Source organism: Castor canadensis, chromosome 9 (genome assembly GCF_047511655.1).
Source record: "Castor canadensis chromosome 9, mCasCan1.hap1v2, whole genome shotgun sequence".
Taxonomy (NCBI): domain Eukaryota; kingdom Metazoa; phylum Chordata; class Mammalia; order Rodentia; family Castoridae; genus Castor; species Castor canadensis.
Window position 1 is genome coordinate 57,576,635 of NC_133394.1, and position 16,935 is coordinate 57,593,569.

The 16,935-nt window shown below is 39.2% G+C and overlaps 1 long non-coding RNA gene across 2 annotated transcripts in view; it reads left to right on the forward strand.

Annotated features, from left to right (window-relative positions):
• LOC141410898 (uncharacterized) overlaps positions 1–16,935 on the forward strand; it is a 116,535-nt gene that overhangs the window by 48,319 nt on the left and 51,281 nt on the right. The window lies entirely within an intron of this gene.

A 16,935-nucleotide genomic window follows, 5' to 3' on the forward strand; every position in this document is an offset into this window, starting at 1 on the left:
ACAGTGAAGGATTCCTGAGACCAAATTTTAGAGGGTGAAGGTCAGACCTGAAGGGACAGAAGAGTTTCTTTCTTAGGTCTGGATTCAGATCACATTCTGTGGAAAGTAAGTCCAGAATACTTTATTAGGCTCAGAGATTGGTGCCTGTAGATAAAACCTCAGCTAGCTAGTAAACGTGAATGTTTACTGTTTACTTTTGAAAATAGACTTCACTTATTTGAGCAGTTTTCACTTCTTAGCAAAACAACAGAAGGTAGAGATTTCCCATTCCTCCCTGTTCCCACACACAGCCTCCTACATTAGCAACATCCTGTATCTACCAGCCTGATACCATTCCACCGATGACCTGCACGGGGATCACAGGCATGTATCACCACGCCCAGTTTATTTGTTGAAATAGGAGTTTCACTAACTGTTGCCTGGACTGCCCTAGAACCACGATCCTCCTAATCTCTGCCTCCTGAGTAGCTGGGATTATAAAAATGCCCTAACATACCTGGCCTAAGTTGTTTGTTTTGTTATTGTTGAGTTTTAAAGATTTGCTATATATGCAAGATACATATTTTGCAAATGCTTTCTCCCACTCCATGGCTTGTCATCTCATACTCTTGACAGTGTCTTTTGCTGAGCTGAAGTTTTAATTTTAATGAAGTCTGTCAATTCTTTCTTTTGGTGTCATATCTAAAATAATATTGCCATATCCAAAGTCATCTGGATTTTCTTCATGCTGTCTTCTAGTTTACGGTTTCACATTTCATATTTGTGCCTGTGGTTCATTTAGAGTTAAGTTTTTATGAAGGCGTGAGGCCTCTGTCTAGATTCATTTTTTCATATGATTGGCCATTTCTGTACCATTTATTAAAAAAAATCTGTCTTTTCTCTAAGGTACTGCCTGTACACCCTTGCCAAAGACCAGCTGAACATGGACATATGTGCATCTGCCTATCTGTGGCTCTACTCTGTGCTCCCTTGTCTGCTCCATGAATCTGTCTGCTCTTTCACACTGTCTCCATCTCTGCAGTTCTTAAAACCACATAGTATCAGCCTCCTCACTTTGTTCTTCTGTTTCAATATTGAATTGGTTATTCTGGGTCTTTTGTCTTTCCACCTAAAATTTGAAATCAGTTTTTCCATATCCACAAAATAAGTTGCTGATTGTGTTTGTAAGATTGTAGTTTTGTTTGCTCAATAGATCAGTGTGGGGAGAACTGACATCTATAGTACATTGACTCTTCCTCTTCATGAACATAGAAGATCTATGTCCTTATTTAGTTTTTGATTTCTTTCCTCAGAATTTTGTAGTTTTCCTCAAAGAGGTATAGTACATATTTTGTTAGATTTATACATAGGTATTAATTTTTTGAGGTGCTAATATAAATGGTATCATGTTTTTAAATTACAAATTCTACTTGCTCATTGCTAGTGCAGAAGGAAATTATTGGCCATTGTATATTAATGTCATATTCTGTAACCTTGCTATATTACTTATTAGTTCCAGGAATTTTTTTTTGTCTATTCTTTTAGATTTTCTATATATATGATTATGTCATCTGGAAATAAAAAAGAATACTTTTTTCCTTCTCAATCAGTATTACCTTTTATTTCCTACACTTGTCTTACTGTATTAGCGACAAATTTCAATACAGAGTTGACAAGGAGTTGAGGAAGAAGAAATACTTATTTCTGATTTTAGTGACAAAGGTTTTAGTATCTTACCATTAAGTATAGACTTCTTGTAGTTTTTTTTTTTTTTTATCAAGTTGAGGAACTTTTCATCTATTCCTACTTTGTTGAGAGGTATTTTTTCTAATTGTAAATGAAAAGTGGATTTTGTCAAATGCTTTTTTGGCTTCTACTGATAAGATCATGTGATTTTTTTCTTTCTTTTTTAGTCTGTATGTATGATGGTTTATGTTAATTGATCTTAAAATGTTGAGCCAATCTTGCACATTTAGGATGAATCCTACTTGATTGTGTATGTTTCCCTTTAAACACTGCCATATTTGATTGTCTATATTTTGTTGGGGATTTTTATATTTATGTTACTGAGATAATACATATATGTGAGTATACATATATATATTCATTTATTTAAAATTCTTTAGACTCTTAAAAGTTCTTCCTAATGCTTAGATGATAAAGTATGAACCCCTCAACAGAGCATACTTTACTCCTTGAATTTGACTCTTTGAACTCTGGCTCTTACCTTCATTCCCAGAAGTTTGGCTACTGCACTGGAGGCTCCTCAAAGGTCACCTTCCTGTGATGTTTTCCTGGAATGTTTCTTTCTTTCTCTTTGTCTTATTTAAACTTCCCTGTTTTGTTCATCCACAGTTCATTACCAACAATTCTAAATGCTTCTCACATTTTGTTTCAGACCATTGTTTAAATATAGGTTCCTTTACTGTGACCTTAAAGGTTAGGAGCTATATTTTATGCCTCTTTACTTCCTTAGCTCAGAGCTCAGCATTAGGTGCTCAGCAAATGTTCGCTGAGTGAACTTTGAATGTGGCTACCATTTGCTAATGTGGCAAAGCCATCATCAGTGGTTTCAATTAATCTGAGCTACACATACCACAGTTTTACCTGAAGGAGAGGGGCAAGGATTACTGAGACTCTTGGAATTAGAATGGAAATAAACCAAAGAGAAGCTCTGATCTCATCCAAGTCCCTGAGAACACATAGTTGTTCACTTTCAGTGAACAAGGTTTAAATCTGATTCCTGGGAATTTTTATTTCTCAGTGACTTCCCCTAGGGCTATAAAAATAAACACTTAGCTATTATTAGGCAGATCCTGATTCCAAAACAGACTGCCAATTTGTACCCTAGTTGCTTCGAATTGTGGTCCTTCTTTATTTCATGTCAGTAAATTTTATGCTTTTTGATTCTTCTAGTTAACTGGCTCTCAAAATATCAAGAAAATCCTTCTTTGGCAATGTGGAGACTCCAAGAAGCCTGACAGCCTTCCTCTCTTCCTGACCCTCCCACTTCCTCTGCCCTTTGTTTTTTCCGTGTTGCAGGGTTTCAGTCCCATTTCCTGGGTGAGAACTAGGTAGCCTTGCCCTCCAGAGGGCAAACTTGGGGTCAATTCCATGAAGTTCTCTCCCTGCCTAATAAAGGCAGTAGAAGTGGATATACAATGATTCCAGCAACAATTCTAAGATATTCTTTTTTGAAAAGAGTAGATAATGTTGTTTAAACATCATCTCATCTAAAAATTCAGTTTTCTATGGCAATTAGAGCAGGATTGAGAGGACATTTTGTGCAGTTCTGTCACTTGTGGGAAGCCACAGCAGGAAAGGGGAAAAGGAATAAGTGTATGGGAGGAGGGAGTGAAAAGATAGGAAATCCTCAGAGTTACTCGTACTCATGGATGGAGGAGAGGAGCACAGGAGAAGTCCACTGTTGTAAGTCATTCAAGTAGCCAGTTGCTCATAGAGCTAGTCACAGTGTATTTGTGGTAAGGGCAATTTCTGATAAAAATAGAAATTTTTTTTAATTCAAGCACTTTAAAAGCAACTGTGGGAAGTTTGGGAAGTTTTAATCATAGGGTGGTTCTTTATTTCTGAAAGAAAAGAGAGACATTTCAATTTTAAATGCAGTGGGTTGAAATGATTGTGTCATTTTAGCTGGGGCAGAGCTTGTCAGTAAGTGGCTATGCTTTCACTGTGGAAAGTATGACTTGTGGAAGTAACATTTTGACTTAAAAAAAGCAAATAATTTCTGTTGTTGGTTTTCTGCCTCCACAAGAACACTTAGAACTTTGCTGAATTTAGAAAGAAAAAGTAAAAATGTCAGGCATAATATTCACCACTGTCACAGAAATAGAAATCTTAATCTGTGGGCTGGGTTTCTTTATATAGTCAAGGTAAAAAACAACAACAACAACAAAAAAACCCAAAAATTTTTCTTAGAGGTAAGTATTATGAAATTTTGACTTGCTAGTTTATTTAAAAATTTATGCTTTATCCAGGCGCCAGTGGCTCATGTCTGTAATCCTAACTACTTGGAAGGCTGAGATTGGGAGGATCACAGTTTAAGGCCAGTGGAAGGGGCAGGCCGGGAATCATCTCAACCAATAGCTAGGTGTGGTGGCATAAGCACCTGTCCTCTCAGCCATGGGTGGGAAGCACAAACTAGGAGGATCACAGTCCAGGTGGCCTGGGCAAAAAAGTGAGACCCTATCTCCAAAATAGCCAGAGCAAAAAAGGGCTGCAGGTGTCCCTCACGCAGTAGAGTTAGATTAAAAAGGGGTACTGACTAAATTGTATTGAGCTTGATTTACATCTCCCATTTCATTTATCACTGAAACATTCTCTAGGTTCATTGACCTATTAAACATTCAACTAAGATTTGTTCACAGAAGGAGTTTTAAGATGTTCAGAATGCAAGTATGCATAAATAATTTAAAGATGTCATCATGTACCAGCAAGCATTAAAAAGATAATAAAGACATTATTCTTTAAGAAGATTAACATAAACATTAGATATCTAAAAATGATGATTTTATGAACTATCTTCTTGAAGCTAATGTTATTATACTTTGGATTAAGCTGTAGTTTATGTAATAAAACAATATTCAAGACTGTCTTTTTATAGAACAATCAGATCAATAGCCAGATTACTTCTGCCCAAATATGAGCAAACACTTAGAACCATCCTGCTCTAGAAGTTTGGTTCTGACCCAAAAAGTGTTGAATAAATAAACTCCTGGTCAGTCATTAGCTGTTCTTTATTTATCTAATTGAAAAACACTGCTAATTAAAACATTTATTTTGCTGACAAGAGCCCTTTTCCACAGTGATTTTTCCTCTTATTCTGTGAGAACTTTAATACACTCATGGTGGTATTCTTTTTCAGGCAGAACAATATGCATGCATGGTCTGGAATATTGTTTATAGCTTCTTTACAGATGCATGGCATGTTTTTCCCTCTACAGAATTTCCATTTACAAATCAAGATACTTTGTTGGTAGTAGCAAATTACTTAGGCCTCACAATTGTTCTATACTTGAAGTACGATGGAAGAGAGGATGGATGGCATTTTTTTCAACAGATGTTCTGGAGAATTAAATTAAATTTTCCTTTGCTTATGACATTCACATCATTCAAGTCTTTCTTTTTAGTTGTATGGGTTCACTAAAGGCATTGTCTTGGAGTTACTCCCTGTAATACAGCCATCTGTTCCTTCTTAGGGGGTCTGAATTCCAATTCCAGTCCTGTGTCAGTTTAGCAAGGCAACTATTCAGTCGTTCTAAGCCTCAGTTTCTCTGTTTATAAAATGTCGAAATAATAGGACTGTTGAGAATTAAATGAGATGCAATTAAGGCCTTTGACTACTTACAGCAGCACGTAGTAAGCATTCTCTGATTGTTGACTGTCATACTTGTTTCTATTTCTTTTCACTTCCTTTTTTCTTATGGGTTGTTTTTTCTCAGGTCAGCTCTTCCCTTAATTTTTCCAAATTTGTTTTCCTCTTCTGGTTAATTTATTTTGTATATGAATATAATATTTATACAAACACCTTATGTAAGCATTTCTGTTAATTACTTTTTGTAGCTATAACAAAATACCTGAGGAAATCAACTTAAAGGAGGAAAGATTTATTTTGGCTCACAGCTTCAGAGGTTTCAGACCATGGTCAGTTGGCTCCATTGATTTTAGGCCCATGGTGAGGCAGAAACATCATGGTGGAAGAAAGCTGCTTGCTTCGTGGGTGTCATGATGCAGAGAGAGAGAGGGAGAGGAAGGGTCCAGGTACAATATCTACCCTTCAAAGGCATGCCCTTCATGACCTATTTCCTCCAATTGGGCCTCACTCAGCTATGAAATCATCAATGGAGTAATCCACTGATTAGGTCACTACCCAAATGATCCAATTACTTCTTAATAGCACTGCCAGGTGGGGCCAAGCTTTTGACACTGGTTTTGAGTTTGTGGTGTTCCTGTCCAGGGTCAGTCAAAGAATGAGAAGCCTGGACAATGGGTGAATGGCAAGTGAGAAAGAAGTTTACTGGGTGAAGAAAGCACACCTTAATGGGTGGGACTCAGAAAGACTGAGCCGTGGCAACTATACTGTTTAAGAATTTTTATCTAGTTGTTGGCATGCTTTTGGGGTAGACTTTGCAAGTCCCTGGAGATAGCTTTCTGATAGGTCCCTTATTCCTTCCTTATCCTGAGCCCACATGTACACTGGCAGGGCTGTCTGGGCTATCTCTGTTCTCTTGCATAGCATCTTGCTGACTTCAATCACTCCTTTGTCCCTAACTGTCTGTGACTAAGTTAGCTCCTAAAACTTTCAACACATGAGCCTTTTGGGAGACACTTAATATCCAAACTATAACAGCATCAAAACATTTTATATGTGAAATGAATCTAGCTATACTCTCTTCCAGCAAGTCTCACATTCTGCTATGTGTTCCTAGTATTCACCATCTCATTCTTACATACTTTTGCTCACACCTCTACACTGTGCCCACTCCTGCTTGGTCTTCCTTCTCTGGTTTCTAGTCATTTATATTTTCCCCTTGCTATATACTATAGTGTATATTTCTTCCAATATTGGTTCTTTATGAAGCTTACTACCCTTGCATTCTGTGCCCTCAGCACCCTATGTTCTATCCAAAAAGGCTATATAGGGAAGGGAATTAACATTAACTCAGGGGTGGTAGCAGGAGGAGAAAGACCAAACTGATTCTTCTCTTCTTCCCATGACCTGTGTGACAAGGGACAGTGAGGTTTCTGGAGGAAGTTTTTGTTTTCTGCTGGATAACGACAGGGATTCTAAACATGGCACACAAGTTCTGTAGGCCAGGGTCCCTGTAGCTGCAGCTTTTCACTTTAATTATGAATGACTTGCAGTTCCTGGCACATCCCATCCTGCTTTTGAGTGTATTTTTGCTTACGCTCTTTTGTAATGTTCCTCAGCCCATCTTCACTTTGCTGACTCCAAACCTCCCCCTACCTGTCCTTTGGTGCCCAGCTGATGGATTATCTCCTCTGGGAAGCCTTCTGTGATAGCTTTTCCCTTCTTCTTGGGCCAAGTGTCCCTCGATGGTGCACTGGGTATAGTCCTATTATTGTGTATTTCTTTGCAATGTAGTGTAATGGGTCTGTGCTCTCTGTTGGATTAAATTTAACCATAGCAGGACCACCTATCATTCCTTTCCCTATTCCCACCACACAGTATGGCACACAGTGCAGTGTATGCCAGCCAGAGTTATTTGTGGAACTCTTTAAAATGACCTCACTGGGATCTTTGGGGATGGAGCAGTGGTGAGGTAATCCTTACCTCCTTTCATGGCTTTGCCTAATAGTGGCCTTGATCCTGGAGCTTCTTCCAGACAAGTTAACTGGTCAGGTGATCTAGACCCCCTCTGATTTGCAGTCTTACTCTAGACATGACTATATTTTCTAAGTTGAAATCCGTACCTTTGCATTATTTATAGACTTTTTTCTTGTGTTGTAATAAGATCTTATTAAGATGATGGACTTTTGAAATTATGAGACAAATGCCTCTGAATTGCCTGAAACAAACTGGGCCACACAGCAGATTTTCTCAGAGAAGAAACCTGTAGGCATATAATAAATGCCTCTCAGTACGAAAACAAACAGGCAATTACCTGACTTGCTTCCTGTGGGAAAGCTAGCATCCTACCACCCATGGTGATGAGCCTCTGATTGTTTTTGGAGGGCTGGCATCATTCCAAGGACATTCATTCAGATGTTTCTTAACAAATGCATATTTTACTTTCTTAGACAGAAAACAAAGTATATGTCTTTGTTCAAGTTAATTTTCCTACTATTTTGTTTCTTTTGATTTAAAATTTTAAATTTTGATTTAGAATTTTAAGTATGTAGTTTTGAGCATGTGCAAAAGAGGGAATGGTGGCTGTCACAGACTGGTAACTGGGGAGTGAGCTGCAGACTTGTGTCACATTTGCAGGGTTTGTGATGAGCAAGTTGCTTGCATGGTCTTCCCTCGGGCTTCAAATTAAGCAATGGCTTCTAGAATACAATTGAATCAGGATAGGTTTAAATTGCAGATGTTATTTTTATTAGTCTTATATAAATCCATCATTGGACTAAAGTTTTGACATTAGTTTCTTTGGGTATGTAGGAGAATCATCATTTTGTCTTGAGCTGTTTATAGAAACTGATCTATTATAATTAAAAATTCTTAAATTTTATTTTCTCCTGAAAAATTGCAGTATTCTTTCAGAAACAGTAGTTCAAACTAAATACTTTGATGAAATTTAAAGTTTGAGGTTGATTATATATATATATATATATATATATATATATATATATATATATACATGTGTGTGTATATGTATATATTAGATGTACAAATTAGGGAAAATTGTGAGTTATTATGTACTTTTTATCCTGGAATGACTATAAGACACATATAACAGAAAATCTTTAAAGGTTCATTTCATAATTAATATTTTTCCAACATCCAACAGAAAACTTAACTAATGCTGACCAGAAAACAGTTTAAGAGTTTCGTGCCTGCTATTTATTACTCTCTGTTATATTGTTTATCCCTCATCCTTTCTTGATCCTTAGAGGAGAAAAGAATATCAACCATTATCCATGGGGTTAGATACCAAGAAAGACCTACTTTCTGTCTAGTGCTTATAGAAACCAAGAAACATAATTTTATTTAGAGGGTTGTAGTCTGATAGAGATGTGGTGTTTAGAAATAGTTGCCGAGTTTAAAGTTGGAGATTGTTAGGTTGACATTTCTGTCCAATGTGGTTGAGTATCTGAAAGCAGTACCACATTTGTTCATCAGGATGTCAGGCTGACTCATGATGAAAGATGATGAAGACAAATCCTAAACAGGGCTTCCTGTTTGTTTAAACCCCCAAATCAGGAGAAAATCACTTCCAGTTTCCCTTTACAATCATGGTAATGTATTTTCTCTTCAGACTCTTAGCAGAATGTTCAGTTTGCACTTGGTATTTCAATCCTAGTGAAAAAAGCCAGGAGGGACAGTAGATTCTCATTAGGAATCTGAAATCAGAGAGACCTTAGAAATGAACTTCTGCTTTTTGCCCCCGTGTCTCTAAACACATTATTGATAAATCATGTATTGATTATCTACTCCATGGACACATTTGACTTGGCTGCTGTGATGAATCTAAAAGAAAAAAAAAAATCACTGTTCTTCAGAGGTCACTGACACTAGAAAAATCAGGTTACATCATAGATGTAAATTTAAGTTTAAAGATGGAGGAATGATTAGATTGCTTTCTGTCTAAGAGAAATACTTGTGCAAAGTGAATTTTTTTACTTTTATGAATGACTTTTGGATAGTAAACAGTAGATAAGGGAGGAAAAGTTGCCAAGAAAGAGTACAGACTTTGGAGAAGGACTTAGATGTTTTTCCTACATCATCCAAATCATGTTTAGACAAGGGATTTGCAAAAACAAAACCAAACCAAAACCAGGAAACATATCCCAGTTTTATTTACACAGAAAAAAGTTTGATTTAAAAAGCTGAGCTACAGATCACTTACCAATTATATCTCATGAACTAATTGGCTGTCACTAATTTTTCCTAATATTCATTATATTATAGACCTTATGATAAGTATTGAAATTATAAATACTTAAAAAGGAAAAATGGTAAGACTTGATGTGAATAATTCATTTTTAGAAGATGAGAAATGAAACTAAGAGAGAAGACACAAGATTTAAATTAATAAAATCACAGTGGAAATTCTATAAATAATACATGTAATTACAGTGTCCCTCATATTAAGTGTACTGTCAACACTGATAACAAACATGTATAGAACATGACTACTGAACAAATGCAAGCTTGACTTCCCCTTGCTCCCCTGTGAATGGCTCTACTATATAGACAGATGCATTTCATCGTAGAAACTGTGCCGGGAGTAAGTGATTTTTCCACAATGGGTTCAGTATCTCTGCTTTAAACTTCTGCTTAAGACTTTACTTCTAAGTAGCATTTTCATCTCTTCTTTGCTTTCTGCATTTCATCTTCTTCAGTTACTTTTTCCTTTTCTCCTTCCCACCATCTAATTTTCTTTGATTTCTTAAGCCTTCTCTAACTTGCTCATGAACATCAGATCTCTCGCAGCTGTTCTTGTTTACTAGTGCTTCCGAACATTGTTGTACTCAAAATCAAATACATGGACAATTGCAACTTTCATTTTTGCCGTCTAATGTGAGAATCGTGGACTTCGATTAGAAGTTGAAGTAAGTGTCAACTGAAGCATGACATAGTCCTTTCATGAAAGGGGAAAAGGATATGAAGGAATATGACATTTGTTGCTTAAAGCATTTGTATACACACCCATACACCAGTTTTGCAGCATTTTGGTCATATTGTAAAAAAGCACAGCACATTCTATCCATGACAAGGTAACTGTTTAGCAGAACACAGAGGCTCTGAGTTCTTTTCCATCAACTTGTACCAATCTATTTTATTTTATGGCGGTACTAGGGTTTGAACTCAGGGCTTGAACTTATTAGGCAGGTGTACTACCACTTGAGTCACTTCCTCAGCCCTTTTGGCTTTATTTTTCAGGTAGGATCTTGCTTTTGCCAAGGGAAGCCTTTAGATACTCTCCTACCTATGCCTTCCATGTAGCTGGAGTTACAGATGTGAGCCAACACACTCATCTTGTTCTCTCAGATAGGTATCACTAACCTCCCCTCCCCAGGCTGGCCTGGAGCCATGATCCCATCTTCACTCCCCAAGTAGCTGGGATTACAGGTATGACAGGTATGACCCATCACACCTGGCTCAACTTGTATCAATGAAGAGTAGCAGAAACCTTTTGAAGTCTCGGCATACTGAGATGCACAGGGGTTCTACAAAAAAAGTCTCTACAGAACACAAAATTATCCTTACAACATGAAGTGGTGGTGAAACTTACTCGTAACCAATTGGCCAGATCCTTCAAGTCAGATGCTCGGTAGGGGACCCACTGTCCTTTATAATGGTCATTATTTTCAAATACAACCGTGATCAAGGTGAAGGCCAGACTGCTGGTATCCTGAGAAGCAATTCCATTGGTAAATATTGTTCTGCATGGCTGTGCAGATAACTCAGAAGATAGATTGCCTTGATCAGAACAAAAACTCCAAGTGCCTCACTCAGCCCCTAATTCTTCCAAAGCCTTGTTGTCCCAACAATTACATAACAATCTTTCTCTGACAAGGTCGAGAATCTCGAATTGTAAAATTGCCTTAGCTCAAGATCCACAATGAAACAGATGGCATGGCAAGTGTTCTGACATCACACGTCATGCTTGATCTTTGGCTGTAAGTCGTTAGTGATTTTGACCAACACGCAATTCTGAGCTTAATGACTTCCTTTCTGACCATCTGAATAGTTTACCTGGTTAAGTTAAAAAATGTATAAGAATTTTTTTAATCAGTCAGCAACATGTAATACCACATATTCATAGAAGTGATGTGCATCGAAAGTACTTGCTTGGCCTATCTATGTTCTGCTGCTGCCCCTCATCCCCGGGCAGTTACGAGTGAAGGAGGGGTGGTGTGCCTGGAAGTTTAGGCCACAGGTCTCGTGTTAGTAAAACACAGCTAAGCTTTCACTTAGTTTTTATATCCTGGAGTTCACATACAATTTCACTGAGACGATAATTTTACTTCTAAAATTCTTTAAAAATTCAGAATGATAAGTGAATACTTGCTACTATGCAAAATGTTCACTTTAGTTAACCTGAATAAAAGAGGACTATAAAACTAGAAGCTATAATTAAACCAGCTTTGTGAAAAATGGAAGAAGCAAAGCAATACAACAAGAACCACTGGAAAAGGGTTGACTATATTTTCAAAATGCATGTTTGTGTGTGCTAAAAACTAAAAAAAAGACACCAAGACATGAACTGTTTGTTCTGCTGCATTTGGTTAAATTCTCAAGGTTACAGGAAGACAGTGTACTTATTGCTTAAGAGGATAACTTATATTAAAAAAATAAATACAACCATGTGAGCAGGAAGGGGAAATTGCTTCATTAATTACCTGGTTATCTTATCAGGGCCCTGAGGTTTTTGGTTTTCTGGAATGCACAGTCTGTTTTATGAGCAGTGCTCAGTTGCTTTGGTGAGCGAGTGTTTTTCTGCAGGAAGTGGGCATTTGTGGGCGTCTGCCAGCATCTGCACCACTCCCAGTCCCAAGGCCCAGCCGCCTGCACCCTCAGTTCCTTAGTTTATGTTGGATCATCGTTTGAGAGGTTTCAGTCCATGGTTTTGATCCAGTTGCTTTGGGCCTGTAGCTGCACAGTACATCATGGTAGAAGCACAGGACAGAGGAAGCTGTTCACTTACTGCAGCCAGGAAGCGAAGAGAGGAGGAGCAAGTGTTGCAATGTGTCCTTCAAGGACACACCTCCCGTGACCTAATTTCATCACTAGGTCCCACCTCCCAAGGGGTCCGTTATATCCCAGTATTGCCATAGGCTGTTGACCAAGCTTTAGCGTATGGGTATATGGGGGACATTTAAGATCCAATCTATAGCAGCCTTTATGGATTTATGGAACTGCAGAAACTAAAATTTTGGCATCAACTGTTTCAATCCTCTTCTACTTCCTCCTTCTCACCTTGTCTGCAATGAAGGAATCTAAGACTAGACACAGTATCTGAGAATGTCACTGATGCAGGACTTAAAATCTGACTGTGGACTTGGAATGAGAGCCTTGGCTTCTGGTCCTTGCTGTATTTCTTTATTTTCTTCACCTTGACCTCAGATCCCTCTCTATCAAGTGGGGCAGTTTAAAGAATCAGAGTTGTGATATGGGACTTGAACACTGTAAAGGAATGCCAAAACATTTTATTGGTATTTTTCAAGAGGCTGCACATGCTCCAACAATTATATGAAGAGAATTATTTTGGCCTTCTTGGAAAAGTTTGAGAACTGTAGTGGTAGTATCATTAAAGTGACCTCACTGTTCTGTGTGTGAGAGGGCACAAGTGTGGGTCCAGGCAAGGGGACAGGTAGTGATGTTATAGAGTGTCTTCTGGATGAGGATCTTTTGCATTCTGGATAGAGTTTCTAAATAACATATTGCTTTCCTTTTTTTTTCTTCTGCAAGAATGAAAATTTGTCATTTTCACTGAAGGAAGTTAGGAATATTTTGTAGTAAATCAAGAAATTCAAACTCATCACTCATATTGAGGCAGGCTAAAATTAGGGAAAGTCCAGGACTCATACAAACTTTAACATTACCTTTCAGGTTGACCACACCTTGGCTCAGGCACCGCCCTCACCTGGCCTGGCACCGCCCATGCTCCATCCCCCGAATTGATTATTGGATGAGAATCACCTGGTTCTGCCCTGCTCCTGGGTTAGCATAGGTTTTTAAAGCACCTGGAGAAGGGAAGCATGCTCTCAGCCTCCAGATTTCACCTGGGCCCATCGTGCTCCCTTCTGTGTTTAAGGGAAACACAACATTTAATAACTTTCATAAGCTCCATTTACACCCACGTGTTTTGCCATGGATTCTTCCATGACTGACAAAGAACATTTGGAAGACTTGTGATCACAGACTCCTCTGGGCTGCCAACAATATCAGCTTAGAATAAACTCCTGTTAAACATAACAGGAGTCTGCCTCCAGAGAGTGAAAATACAGGAGCCTTTGTGCAGGGCAAGTCATGAGGACAGTCGGTCGCTGCACACTCCTGGGCTGTGGAGGCTGTTTCAGCCATTTCTCACCAGGCCTCTTCTCCGACCATTAAAGCTGGGCAGGACCTTCAGGAGAACGTTCAGGGAGAGGCTAGAGAAAGGGGGAAGAGACCTTCATATGGTGTCATTCCTGCAAAAGTAGTAATCAGATTCATTTTAATTTTTCCTAAGCACTTTTTATGTCTGTAACAGCAAAGGTTCATTTTTAACTTCCACCTCCTTTATGTCTTTGCTAGAATATCACCTTTCCAGTGAGATCTTTTTGAAAGAATTAAATTAATTTTATTCCCTGATACATGAAAATTATATATATTAACGGGTATCATATTTCAGTACCCGTATACCCTGTAACTGGTTAAACATACCGTGTTAAACGTCCGTCATTTCTTTATGATGGAAGCATCATCCTTTGAGCTCTCTAGTAAGGACTGACTTTCTATGGTGGCCCTGCTGTGCAGTAGCACACCACAACTGCTTACTGCTCTAGCTGTGACTTAGTACCTATTGATCAACTCCATACACACTTCTGTAATTTGCTGGGAGAAATGAGAAAATTTGAGGCATTATTTCCAATGATCATGCTTCAAATTTTATCTTTATTAGGATTTTTCAGTTTTTAAAACTCTCGTAAAATTTCCAGTTTTTTTTAAGCCTGAATATTTCCATAGACGAAACATTAAAGGAATCTGTTTTACACCCTAAAGCAGGGAGCATCCCCCTGCTGTTCAGCCAGTTGTGGGGAAGATGAACCGCTTTCATCTCACTTTCATCTCAGAGGCAAGACAAAACCAAAGCAGATGACCTTGGCAGGTTTTGCTGGAGGCTGGCGGCAGATTGGCCAGGAGGGCAGTCGGGTGACTTGCAGACTTCAGAGTGACAGGAAGCTGGGGATTGCTGCTCACTCTGGTCATTTGGAACAACCAAGACTGGGGATTAGACCTTGCACACCTCTGGCCCCAGGGAGAAAGAGCTCTGCAGACATTTGGTCGTCAGCTCTTTCATTCCCTCATCACTGAGGAAGTTACAAAGAAAATAAAAACAAGTAAAACAATTTTTAAAAAGTACCCAAGCTGTTTATTTTATTTTCCATTTCCTTTTACAACACAGCTTTTTGACATTCCAATGAAATGCCAAGCTGCAGATATGTAAGGGCTTCAGGAAGTTATCATTGAACTTTCTGCACACATTAGCCTTCTCTGAGTGTGGAAGTCACTCACTTGCTGATTCAGTTTTCTCAATAAACTGGGACACGTGGACTTGTCTGAAAGGTGAAAAGCAGCTGTGATAGTCATGATAATCAACATCATCTTGAAGTGACAGGGAGGGAGGTTGGAGGAGGACGTGGGTCCATCTGTCCAGTCTTGGGCCAAGTAAGAAACAGTGCCTGCAATGTGGTCACTTCCTCCTTCTGTCTGCTTGGCAGTGCCCTGCAGACAAACAGTAATCACCCCTGCAGGTCCAGGGATCAAATGACAGTCTTGCTGAAGGATTAAGAGCAATTCTATCCTCCTGGCTTGGACTTTGGAATTTTCATTAAAATGACCTTGGGTGTGGTGAGAAAAGAATTCCGGCTACAAGGATCAAGTCTTAAACATCTCACCTGGGAAAACAACCCAAGGGCCCCTAAGGAGCATTCTTTCCAGGCCTCCAGCAGAGTTGTCACACTTGTTTCCGAAGTGTTTCTCACATGGGATTAGCTTCCAGATACATGAAAATTGAGAAGTGGAAGGGTCTTAGGTAGGTAGAATCGGGGGAGGGGGGAGTGAGGAGGAAACACAATAAGTTATTGGCAGGGCAGACTTCTGACATTCCAAGGCTCTGTAATGAATGGTTGACTTGGTGGGACATAGACCTAGTCCTTACTCTTTGCATGCCATTGTGGTACACTATATTTCTTGATGGATTCTTTTCTTTTTTCTTCCTTCCTTCCCTCCTTCCCTTCCTCCCTCTCTCCCTCTTTCTCTCCATCCTTTCCTCCCTCCCTCTTTCCTTCCTTCTTTCCCTCCCTCTTTCCTTCCTTCCTTCCCTCCCTCCCTCCCTCTTTCCTTCCTTCCTTCCCTCCCTCCCTCTTTCCTTCCTTTCTTCCCTCCTTCTTTCTCTTCCTCCCTCCCTCCTTCCTTCCTTTCATCCTTCTTCCTTCCCTCCCTCCCTTTCTCCCTCCCTTTTTCCTTCCTTCCCTCCTTCTTTCCTTCCTTCCTTCCTTTCTTTCCATCTTATACTGGGGTTTGAACTCAGGACTTTGTGTTTGCTATGCAAGTGCTCTACTGCTTGAGCCATGGCTCCAGTCCTATTTGCTCTGGTTATTTTGGAAATAATAACCTCTTTGCTCAGGTTGGTCTGAACCAAAATCCTCCTGTTTATACTTCCTGCCATTGCAGGGATAATAGGTGTGTGCCACCACACTCAGTTTTTCCTATTGAAAAGGAGTCTTGCTAACTTTTTGTCTGAACTGGTCTTGTTGAACTGTGATCCACTTGCCTCCCAAGTAGCTAGGATTACAATCATGAGCCACTGGTGCCCAGGGCATTTAATTTTTTGAGACAGGGTCTCACAGTGTAGCTTAGACTGGCCTTGACTTAGTGATAGTCCTTCTGCTTCCTGAGTGCTGGGATTATAGGCATGAAACACCTGACTGTACTGACTCATTTTGAAGAGTTCTATCTACAAGCAGACACTGCGCTGGTCTTGTAGAAACAGGAGCCCACTGTTCAGCAGATGTGGGAAGATGAGCTGCAGGCTTTAAATTTAGAGTGGTAAACAAGAGCAAGGGCAGAGGCCTTAGAAATTTAATGATACCCTAAATGGAAGCAGTTGGTAAAAAGCAATCCAGTGTTGACTAACAAAATTTTGCAAAAAGGAAATAGGTTTTTCAGATTGGTTCCTGTATCTATGGACTCCTGGGTTGGGATTAGCTGAGGGAGGCAAAAATTATAGGGAGGTCCTCTTAAGGGGTCACTAATGAAATCAACAGGTGCAGGATAGGAAGTTGTGATGACTAGAAATTGGAGTAGGATTATTCTAATTGGAATTTCTAGACAAGATTGCAAGGAAGGTTTATTGGTCCTTGTCAAACCCAACAAAATGCCTCCCACATGTAGGACCAGCCACGCTCAGTTTTTAAACCAGTAGGGCCATCTTGACCATGTGAAGGGTTCTCTTTCCCATCAGTGTTTGGAGTGATGAGGAGGTAAGATCTGGCTCTCATATTGTGATCAGGGTACCACTCAGTAAATTTTACCTTTGAGAT